Genomic DNA, 12,129 nt, shown 5'->3' with positions numbered 1-12,129 from the left:
GAAGTCAGTCACAAAAGGCCACATGTTGTACAATTCCATCTTTAAGGAACACCCAAAATGAGCAAATCCATAAAGACAGAAAATAGATTAATGGTTGCCAGGAGCTGAGGAGAGAGAGAATGGGGAGTGACTACTACTGGGTAGAGGGTTTCTTTTTGGGGTGATGAAAATGTTCTAAAATTAGGTTGTAGTCACAGTTGCACAACTCTGTGAATATACTAAAAACCGCTGAATTGTATACTTTAAATGGGTAAATTTTGTGACGTGTGAATTATGGCTCAATAAACCTGGTAGAAATCTTGTAGGGTGGAGCGGTGAGGAGCACATCTTGAGCAAGCCCTCCATCCAGTTGGTGGTACCCTGCCCCTCAGGGGGCATGCTTCCTCCTCCTCCTGCTGGAAACCCTACACGTCGTCATGTTCTCCCTCAGGTCTTGGTAATATATCTATATTTAAAGAAATCTCATCCTAGATTTTTGACTGTGCTGATATATTGGGTTTTTTCACAGATTATGAAATCTTAGAAAAATTTCCAGAGCAATCTAATTAAATAAGCATTCTATCTGAAGTTGTGAGCGAGCACACTTTGATTAGTGTTACCAGTGTTGTGACGACAAGCTTGCCATGTTTGCGTTAAAGAAGCTATGGGAGCTCAGGTCAGTGGGCATTTTCTGCTTTGCTTTTGAACAATTCACTTCTCACTTAGAGCCCACGGACATCTGGAAGCCAAGCCAGCCACAGGATTACACAAACTTTGCTTGTAGACGAACGATAGTTTTCTTCCACTTAATAAATACGGGAACCTACTCCTCTCTATCTGTTCTCAAGGAGCTGGCAAGCTATTATTTACTGCTGAATAAGACTTGGAAATCTGTGTCAGGTCTAGATGGATATCAATATCATTAGCTTAAAGATGAATTTTCTGTCACAAGTACAAATATTAAAAGGTAAATAGAATGAACAGTTTGTACCTGCAATATAATTGTTCTACCACAAAGTGGAAAATCCTAGCTGGAGGATTTTTGGGGACAAAGTTGGCTTTATGTGTGGATGGAGAAGCTGATCACTTACAGGGCATGATGGCAAGGGGCCAGTGTGCCGTCCCAACCCTGGACTCCTGGCCCTTCCCCAACACGGTCTCCACCAACTCCGCCTGTGTCCCACAGTTACGGGTTTCCTGTGTTCACTGGCTTAGTTATTGCTCATTTGTCTTTCTTGGAGATGCAAACTCCCCCAGAAGGAGAAGCGTGGTTAGCACTTTGGAATCACCAATACCTTGGCTGGCCTGAAGCCCTGAATTTGCTCATTGGATCACTTTTGTCTCCCCGATAACTCAGAGCAGCACCCAGAATAAAAGGGCAGAAATTCTGAATGGGAATGAAGAGGCATAGTCAGAATGGGTGTCAGAAGGTCCGGCTGAGCTTCCCGGGTCATCAGGTACTTTCTTCCGAGACTCAGTTTCCTTATTTGTAAAGAGAGACAAATGGTGGCAGTGACCTCAGCCGCCAGCCTCACAGCTCAGCGGTGGGATCCGGGCGGCTGGGAAAGGGACAGGGCTTGGCAAGCCCTAAACAGGCCTTTGCCAACATGCAGCACTGCCTGAACCGCCATGATGCGCTGGACACTGCAGCGGGGCCCAAACAGATCACCAACTGCACACAGATCTGAATGGTCCTATTTTCTACATCCTTCCTGTGCAAAACACTAAATGGGTCTTTTTTTTTTTTTTTTTTAAAGATTGGCCCTGAGCTAACATCTATTGCCAATCTTTTTTTTTTTTTTCTCTTCTTCTCCCTGTAGCCCCCCCAGGATATAGTTGTATATTCTAGTTGTAGGTCCTTCTAGTAGTGGCATGTGGGACGCTGCCTCAGCGTGACTTGATGAGCGGTGCCATGTCCGCGCCCAGGGTCCGAACCGGCGAACCCTGGGCCACCAAAGCAGAGCCCGTGAACCTTACCACTTGGCCATGGGACCAGCTCCTAAATGGATCTTTTAAGGATTTTTTTCCCAGTATCTTATTATGAAAACTTTCAATCATATGTAAAACTTGAAAGAAATTTACAGTGAGCACACATGTACCCACCACCTAGATTCTACAATGAACATCTGACTACATTTGCTTTATCACACGTCTCTCCATCTATTCAGGGTTATATTTAAAATTGAGTTTGCCTTGCATGCCACTTATTAAGATAGTTTATCTGGCAACCAACATGTACAAAGGAGGAAACCAAAGAAGGCTTTTTTTGGCACCACACTGGGCCTGTTATGTCTAAGAACCTTGACTGCCAACTCGTCTCATCTGTTTCAAAAAAAGAAAAAAAGATACAGAAAAGATATATTTGGTAAAACCAGTCATAAGTATCTTAATGATCTGGTTTCCCCAAGCACATTTTCATATTTAGGCAAGAACACAATGGAAGAAAACCTGAGAATTTCGTTTTTGTTTTAAGCATCATTGACACGAACAAAGAGTAAGGATGTGTTTTTTCAAAAAAAAGAAAGGAAAAGGAAAGAGAAACTTGTCTATTATTCGAAGTCCTGAAATAAAACAGGAACAAAAGAAATACAAAAAAATTTAAACAGGCCTGAATATTGGTTTGAACTGTGTGCTCTGCTCCTGGAGAAGTGCACAAGGAAAAGACACGATCTTCAAACCGAGTAAAGGTTTGTCTCCCCGAGATGCCAATGTTTTCTGTATCAATGAAAGAGAAGGCTCTGGAACACTCTAGTCTGAAGCAGAACCTTCTTGGTGGATAATAATAAACACCCCACAATAGTGTTGAGTGGCGCTCCTCAAACTTAACCTTTGGAGTCTCCTGTCACAGTGCCTGCAGAGCTGATGACTCCTGGGCTCCTGTTTACTTAATATTTTTCTTTAAACTGATTTGGTTTTTACCTAAATATGTAGATTTTCAAAAGAAATCTTACATCATTCCCATAATGGAAAACCAATATTACTTGCTATTAACTGAAAGTAACTTCAAAGACAAGTGCCAGGAAAACCAAACAATATTATTAACTTCTAGCTCAATCCTGTTGTTTGAAAAAAGTCTGGACCTGGGCCTGTTCTTAGTAGAGATTTGTTAAAACTTTCAAGTGGAAACTTTCTTCTTGATTTAATCAAAAGTATTGAAAGATAATTCAAAAGGGGACGAATTTCTCAGCATGTGATTGAACACTGTACGACACTGCGTCCTTGTACTGTGCTGTGTACCGCCCTGGTACACATCACCACCACTGGCAGAGTTTATCCAATACGCTGTCTGAGAAGATCTTCTGTGATCCTCCAAATCCTAGTTTTCTTTGGAATGGAGTCAAGGGCAGTTCGACGCCTGGTCGTCCGGATGATCAGAGTGCCTCTCCTTACAACTGTCCCCAGCAATTCAGGGCAGGGTCCTGTCATACCTCCACCCCCGTCCTTCACCTCTGAGCATCCCCTGTGCTTGACATTCTCCACCTGTTTCCCCCAGCCCCCCACTCTCCACCCTTCTTTGCCCCGTGCTCTCTCCGAGGGATTTCCACCTAAAGACTGGCTTGGGTGGCCAGCCCTGTGGCCGAGTGGTTAGGCTCGTGTGCTCCGCTTCGGTGGCCCAGGGTTTCGGTTCGGATCCTGGGCGCGGACATGGCACTGCTCGTCAGACCACGCTGAGGTGGCGTCCCACATGCCGCAACTAGAAGGACTCACAACTAAAATATACAACTGTGTACTGGGGAGATTTGGGGAGAAAAAGCAGGAAAAAAAAAAAGAAGAAGATTGGCAACAGTAGTTAGCTCTGGCGCCAGTCTTAAAAAAAAAAAAAAAGAACTTAGTGGGTAAAATTCCATTAAAAAAAAAAAAAAGACTGGCTTGGATTCAGCCCAAAAAAAGCAACAGCAGAAGATGGAGGCACATAGGAGAGTGGCCAGGATATTTCTCATCTACTTCCTTCTTGCTTGGTGATGCAGCTCTGGCAGTGTCCTCACCCTCCGTAACAGTGGCACCTGCTGGGGGCCTCGCCCCATTGTTCTGGTTCTTACCAGCTTCCACAAATGCTCTTTCCTCACTTTCTCTGTCAGGCCTAGAGGTGACAATGATAACAATGATGTGACATTCCTTGTCTGGTCTCTCAGTCCTATCAACACTTTGGGAATAATTTCTTATTAAAGTATCTTCACATGAAGCATCTAAATTGGGGACATTTTTGTTTTTTGCCAGATTCTAAGTGATGCAGATGGAAACTGCATATTTTCACTGCATTTATATTTTACATATGTTTTCATGTGTTGCATTAGCTATTGAAAAAATGCAAAAAATAATAAATCAAAGAAATAACAATATGATACATCAAAATTTGTGGAACACAGTTAAAGCAGTGCCTGAAGGGAAATTTCTAGCTTTAAAAGAAGAAGTTTGAAAACTAGTGATCTAAGCTTCCATCCCAAAATGCTGGAAAAAGAAAAGCAAATGAAGAAAAAAAAGGACAGGAAATATACAGCAGAAATTAATGAAAGGGAAACAAAGGCAGAAATGTAATGAAAAATTGGCTCTTTGAAAAGATCAAAAAAATTAATAAACCTCTAGCATAGGATCAAGAAGGAAAAAAACAAATTACCAATGTCAGGCATAAGAAAGGGGACATAACTACAGATCGTAAACATTAAAAAAAAATTTGAAAACATAAAATAGCAACTCTATGCCAAAAGATTTGACAACATAGTGGGAAGGGACAAATTCCTCGAGAAACACAAATTACTTAAACTAACACAAAGGAAATAGGAAAAATAAGTAGTCCTATATTGATTAAATAAGTTGAATCTGTAATTAAAAGCCTTCCTTCTCCAGTGCCCCAAGAAAACCCTGCAGGCCCAGACGGCCTTGTTGGTAGATTTTTTCTGAGCATTCAAGGGAGGATTACTCTTTTAGAGAAGAAAGAAGAAATAATTCCAAACTAGTTTTACAAGACCAGCATAACCCTGATACCAAAAACTGCCAGGAACATTATGAGAAAGGAATGTCACACGCCATTATGTCCTAAGAGCATAGATGCTAAAATCCTAGACAAAATAATATTAGTAACATGGATCCAGTGATAAATAAGAAAGACTATACATTATGACCAAGTCAAGTTTTATAAAGTTATAAAATTGATTTATACTCAGAAATCAATGTAATTCATCAAATTAACAATGTGCAATTACCTCAATACACGCAGAAAGGGCATTTGACAAAACTCAGCAGTCATTCAAGATAAAATCTCTTAGAAAACTAGGATTCGAAGGGAACTTTGTTAACCTTATAAAGGGTATCTATAAAATACCTTCAGCTAGCATTCAACAAATGCTCAAATACAGAACTCCTTACCCCTGAGACCAGACATAAGACAAGGATGCCACCATCACCACTTCATTAAACCTTATGTTGGAGGATCCAGCTGGTGCGAGAGGAAAGAAAAAAATTAAACAAAGTAAAGATTGGAAATGAAGATGTGAAACTTTTTATTCACAGATGCTATGATTAAATATACACAGAATTATCCAGTATTCTTGCTAAATTGGATTAGACCATTCAACATTGTTAAGATGTCAGTTCTTCCCAAATTGATCCACAGATTCAATGCAATTCCAATCGAAAGTCTAGTTGATTTTTTTGGTGGAAATTTGTAATATTTATATGGAAATGCAAATGGCCTGGTACGGCCAAGACAATCTTGAAGAAAAAGCACAAAGTTGAAGGGTTTACACTACCAAATTTCAAGACTTACTATAAAGCTACAGTGATTCAGACGGTGTGATACTGGCCTGAGGACAGGCAGATGACTCAGCAGGTCAACTCTACAGTCCAGAGATATACCCACATGTACACATTTTCCTGACGCACACCACCAGCACGACGGCAGAAGAATCATCTTTTCAATAATGGTGTTATAGTGATTATATATCCAAACAGAGAAAATGAACGTTGCCTCTTACCTCACATCAAACACAAATCATTAATTTGAGATTGGTAGTAGACCTCTATGTGAAGAGTGAAACAATAAAGCTTCTAGAAGAAACATAGGAGAATATTTTCATGAGCTTGGATTGAGGGAAGATTTACTAAACAGGACACAAAAATAACTAGCCATAAAAAATTAATAAATTGGGGGGCTGGCCCCGTGGCCGAGTGGTTAAGTTCGCGCGCTCCGCTGCAGGCGGCCCAAGTGCTTCGTTAGTTCGAATCCTGGGCGCGGACATGGCACTGCTCATCAGACCACGCTGAGGCAGCGTCCCACATGCCACAACTAGAAGGACCCACAGCGAAGAATACACAACTATGTACCGGGGGGGCTTTGGGGAGAAAAAGGAAAAAATAAAATCTTTAAAAAAAAAAATTAATAAATTGGGCACAATTAAAATTAAGAACTTCTGCTCATCAAAAGTCAGACATCCATAAGGGAGTGAAAAGGCAATCCACAGCCTAGGGGAAAATGTCTGCAATGCATATCCAACCAAAGACTTGTGTCCGAATATATAAAGGGCTCCTGCAAATCAATGAGAAAGACAAACGCCTAAATAAAAAATGGGCAAAAGATTTGAACAGACACCTTACAAAGGAGGATATCCAAATAGCTAATAAACATATGATAAGGTGCTCAATATCATTACTTCTTGAGGAAATATAAATTAAAACCACAATGATATAACCCATCAGAATGGGTTCTACGTCTATCAGAATGGCTAAATTCAAAGTTTGCTGATACCAATTATTACTGATTAGGATGTCAAGCAACTGGAATTCTCATGCATTGTTGGTGAGAGTATAAATTTACACAACTCCTTGAAAGCTATTTAGCATTATAAACTAAAGCTAACTATCTAACTACCCTATGTCCCAGTAATCCTACTCTGGGTATATATCCGGGAGGAAGGAAGCCTGTGTCTACTGGAAGATGTGCACGAGAATGTTCATAGCAGCTTTTTAAATAATAACCAAAAATTGGGAACAACCCAAATATCCATCAACAAGAGAATAGGTAAATAAATTCTGACCTATCCATACAATGGAATACTATACAATAATTTTTTAAAAAATACACAAAACAGCATGATTAAGCTGAGCAAAAGAATCCAGACACAAAAAAATTACACACTTTATGGCTCCATTTATGTGAAATTCAAGAAGGGGAAAATGGCTTACTTCCTCCTATAGAAATTAATCGCAAATGTACACAAAAGTTGCACTTGTGTAGTACATAGACGTGAAATAATCTCTGCCCTCCTATAAAGGGACAGGATCCAGGGAATCAGTTCTACTGACCGTGTGAATGCAGGGCTTGCTAATCTAATCACTCGATGATGGGGGAGACTGAGTAAGAGCCGATGTTCTTAAAAATTCATAAAAGGCCAAAAAAAGCCCTCGGCATGTATTACATATCGGACCCCTGTGGTGGAATAATATTTTGAGATATTAACCACGGGGCCCCACCCCGGCCCCAGGGTTTTCCCACGGCCCTTCCTCCCGCTCAAGCTCATTGCACTTCCCCTGAGGCTGGAATGACAGTGGAGAGGGAAAGACGCCTTTGTAGTTCTAAAAGCCTTAACCCACCACAGGACCAGAAAGAGCACAGGGCATAGGACAATAGATTCTGAAGAACGCATAGCAACTCAGAGCCAGCTTTCCCACCCTCAAAACTAGCCTTACAAATTTCCCGGGGTTGATGGGCGAAGAGGACTGGAGGGCGGGCATAAATGCTGGCCCCTGAAGAGGTCCCCGGAGCCTGCCTTCCCTGAGCTGCCTCCGGCCGTGGAGGTGGGCATGGTAGAAATCCAGATGGGTTCTCGGGATCCAAGCGTAGAAGGTGTCTATTCTTACCGCCCACCTGGAGCCTGAGGGGAGATCAGCGTCCCCAGTTTATCCTGCACTGGGCAGGAAGCAGGAGCAGTGCATGAGATGGTTATGTGGGGGGTCCGGGTTGACAGGCCTGCAGCAGCCTCAGAGAATTCCCTCGTGCTACCAAGCAGAAGAGGGAGCTGCACCAAAAAGTGGACCCAAGATTGAGCCAAGAGGAGCAAAAGGAGCTACCCTTGGCGAGGCCCAGAGGTAGATGGGGATGAGATGACAGCACGCGTGTGGCCCAAGGAGGAGAAGAGATGCTGTGCATCTGAGGAGATGCCAGCCTGGTAGACGGTGATCAAGAGCCAGACGCCCCTTCCCAAAGCTGTGACACAAAATAAGCTGCCTGGAACTTAGACTCAACCTTGGAGAGAAGCAAGGATTGACTGAGAGTAAGTGTCTGCCACCAGACAGGGTGAAAGCTAAACTATGAACACAGTTATAGAAAAACAAAGAAAATTATGTTTCTTGCACAAGTGGGTGTGTGTCCTGAGGTCTGTACACAGGGTTTTCTAGAGTGCAAGCTTCCATTTGTGGTGTGTTCTAATTCTCTGCTTCTCACACTCTCATAAGCAGCACAAGACTTCTCTGGCGACTCTGGGTCTCCCTGTGCAAAATCGCGCTCTGCTCCTGGCTCCAGGGCACCTGCGAAGCAGCAGGATGGGGAAGGCTGCCTCACTCGCCTGTGGCGACGGACTAGTAGAAACATCTACGAATTCTCAGATTTCCTCTCCCAAGCTCGATAAAGAGGATTCCGCCTTTCCTCACCCAGCATTAACCATTCCAGGGCAAACCATTCCAGACCTGCCTCTGCCAGGGCGTTCCCAGGTGCCTTTCTGCAGCAGAGTCTGAGAGGTGAGGGGGAAGGATCGGAGAAGAGGGAGGGGATCTCCGGAGAGGCCTGGGGAAGGAGTTCGGAGCAGGCAGGGAAAGTTTGCAGATGTGCAGGGAGTGAAGCAAATGGGCGGAGAGGAAAAGGTAGCTTTGCAAATCATTGCTATGGACGGGTTTCGCCTTTACTGTGTTGGAGTTGAGACAACTCCAGACATTTGGAAATCACTTTCAGATGGCTGAGGCTGTACCCCTGTTGCCTGCAGTTCCCACAGGATCACAGCAACAGAGCAGCCAGAGTTCTTAATAGGAAGCAACAGCAAGCCATCCGCTCCGGTGGAATTAAGCCGAGTGGCATTTACTAAAGTGGTGGTTCTCAGAAGAAATTGCAGGGAAGAAGAACTGGGTTTGGGGCTCTATATGCAGAGTGATCCTGGAATCTCGCCACAGGTCTCCTCACAGCCTTGTCACATCTCAGTCTCCTTCCCGTTACTAACTTTGCTTCCAAGTCTGGGAAGGTTGTCTGAGAGGTCATGTGTGGGTCACACACCTGAGATCTGGGAAAGCAGGTAATTGTCATTTCAGCTTCACGGTGGGTGGTGGGCTCTCTCCGACCCCTTGACCCAAAAGGAGGAGGAATTTCTCCAGACACTGGAGGAGGTCACAGGCTGGGGAGCCAGAAGGTCAGCATTGTCTACCACTGAGGTCAACTACCTCACAAGCCCTGACAGCGGCACGAGGTTATTTCTTCAGAGCTAATCAAAATTCAGATTCCATGTCCCTGCCTGTGAGCTACCGAATCAGAGTCTATGAGAAGGGGGGCCTGGAACTGGCAGGTTTAGCACCTCGAGTGATTTTTATGTAGCTCGCACTTTAATATATACCCCAGCAGCTCATGGAGACACCTGGTAACACTCTGAAAATCGGCATCTGTTGGAAGCGTTGTCACCTTCCCACCCAGGTAGCGCAGGAGAAATGTGTAACTCATTTATTCCGTGGCTTTAGAGTGCAACGTGCGTTGATTTAAACCCCAGTTCTACTCAGTAAAACTGCAATTTTAGAAAAGTTACTTTGTTTTGTGTGTAAAACTGGGTGACAACAGAATGAACCTGTATTAATTAAGGTAGGACGGGGCTCTGCTGCTGCGACAAACAGCCCAAAGTCTCAATGGCTTCACGTGGGCAAAATTGACTTCTCGTTCCCTAGGTGGGTGCAGACGGATGGCTTTCCTGGGCAGCGCTCTCTGAGCATCGGGGTCCCTTTCTTTGGGCACAACTTGGAGTCCTTTGACAGCAGTTGTGTAGATGAAGAAGAGAGAGCAAAAAGGCCGGGCTGGAAGGGGACACGTAACTTCTGTCCATATTCCGTCTGCCAGATGTCGGTTATATGATTAACCCAACTTCAAGGAGGCTGGGGACTGCCCTGAAACACACGGATTTGGTGGAACACCTATGGTTTCAGCCTCAACATCTCACAGGATTGTCCTGAGGACTAAATGAGCAACGTGTGGGAAGAACCTACAATTATTTTCACTTCATTTTATCCAGCTTTTCTGCGTTGTTTTTGTTTTGTTCTTTTGCTTTAAGGGAGGAAAATGCCAAATGGCAGAGTTTTCATGGATTTATTGACCACAAATAAAACATGCATATGAGCTGTCTATTCATTTTCTTCGCCGTGCAGCCTGGTGTGGAGATTGGTGACTCTGATAGCCAGCTGGGCTGCTTTCCACGATGGCCTTTTGGAGGAAACATATTTGGGTAATCTCAGTACAATAAGGTCTGTTGCACGTCGGCAGCATCTCCAGCTCCATGATTTTGTGGATCAGGAACTTCTGGAAAACGCTGGGCAGCCTGTCCTTCGTTTTCTTATTGTCCTGGTGACCAGCGTTGGGCATCACAATCCGAGCCTTGAATCTGCTCTGGACCTTGTGGTCAAGCCTCCAGGTCCCCGCCAGTTACACTTAATGTTGACATATCGGTCTGCCTGGTGCTGGATGAACTTCTTGGTCCCTTGATGATGATCGTGGGCTTCACGAGAGTTCTGAGGGCAATCATGATGCTGCATAGGAGATGGCTGCCGCCTCTGCAGGCAGCATCCAGGAAGAAGGAGAGGAAGGTGATTTTCTTGTTTGTTTTTTTAAAAATAACACTGGATACAAAATTAATAGACATTCACTATAGAAAAATTATATAGTACACATAAGCAAAAGAGTAAAACAAAAATCACCTATAATCTCACCACCTAGAGATTAAAATACTAAAATATGAGCCTTTTATTTTCTTTTACAAAAATAAGATTTTATTGTGCTCACCATTTCAGAAGCTTTTTAACATAGTCATGTAGTACAACCCTCTTGGTTGGCGAGCTCTTCCACATCCTCACTTATAGTAACTATATGGTCGTGAGTCTTACACACGTGCTACAATGTTTTTAAACACATTACCAATTGTTGGACATTCTTACTCCTATAATCAAGCCTGAATGAACATTTTACGCTAAATCCTTATGCACAGCCTTGCCTATTTTTGTTATTTACCTGGGTTTTTCCACTTCCTCCAGCTCTCTGTGTTGGAGCTGGGGATACAAAGCAGACAACACCTGGCTGGGCATGCTGGTCACTTAATCAGCCATGCACATCGGAACTGGTGGGACAGGCTGGGTTTACTGCGCTAAAAACCAGCCAACCCTAGCTTGGACTCTGAAAATGATTCCACTCCCTGGAGATAATGCCCCCGCTCAAACACTCTCTGGCACACAGAGTGAGGGAACTGCCTCACGCATAATCTCATATTCTTAGGAGAACACACTGTCATCCTTGCCTGAGTCAAGAGGAGCCCCTGGCAGCACGGGCTATGTTACTATTTATACACCATGCTTTATACATGCTAGATGGTGCCAAATGTGTTAAGTCAATGAGAGTCACTTGCACGATGCATATGGGATCAGGATATAAAATGATTTGAAGTCCTTTTTTTGTACAGTGAATCTTTTTATATTATATAAAATCTAGGAGATCAGCTTCCAAACAGATTTTTTTTTAATCTGGCAAAAAACTTTGGAAAGAATTACTCCCTTCCTGTTGGATCTTTTCTTACACTTACCTCTGGTTAAACGCGGTTCAGACAGGAGGTTAGTGAAGCCCTTAAAGGACTGTGCCACCCCCTATGTATGAAATGCCCCAGCCCCTTGGTTGCCTACACAGGATGAAATCCCCACCCCTTACAACATACAATATCCTTGTCCTGCCAAGTCTGGCCCCAAAGCTTCCTCTGCAGCCCGTCACTCCCTTCTTAGTGATCCACTATGGATCGTAACACTGTACATCATAACTGGTTTAAATATCTGCCTCCCCCTCCCATAACTTATCTTTTTAACCACAAGATCCTGTCCTCCCTGTCCCTCCCTGCCAGTGCCTGGTATACAGTAGGCAATCAATAAATGTTT

General features: G+C 43.5%; 1 pseudogene; it reads right to left on the bottom strand.

Moving 5' to 3' along the window:
• Positions 1–10,341: 10,341 nt before the first annotated feature.
• On the bottom strand, positions 10,342–10,739 carry LOC124230097 (60S ribosomal protein L32-like; annotated as a pseudogene).
• Positions 10,740–12,129: the final 1,390 nt, after the last annotated feature.

Source organism: Equus quagga, chromosome 1 (assembly GCF_021613505.1).
Source record: "Equus quagga isolate Etosha38 chromosome 1, UCLA_HA_Equagga_1.0, whole genome shotgun sequence".
Classification (NCBI taxonomy): domain Eukaryota; kingdom Metazoa; phylum Chordata; class Mammalia; order Perissodactyla; family Equidae; genus Equus; species Equus quagga.
The sequence above is the reverse complement of the archived record's forward strand: the minus strand, read 5'-3'. Positions and strand labels throughout refer to the sequence as shown.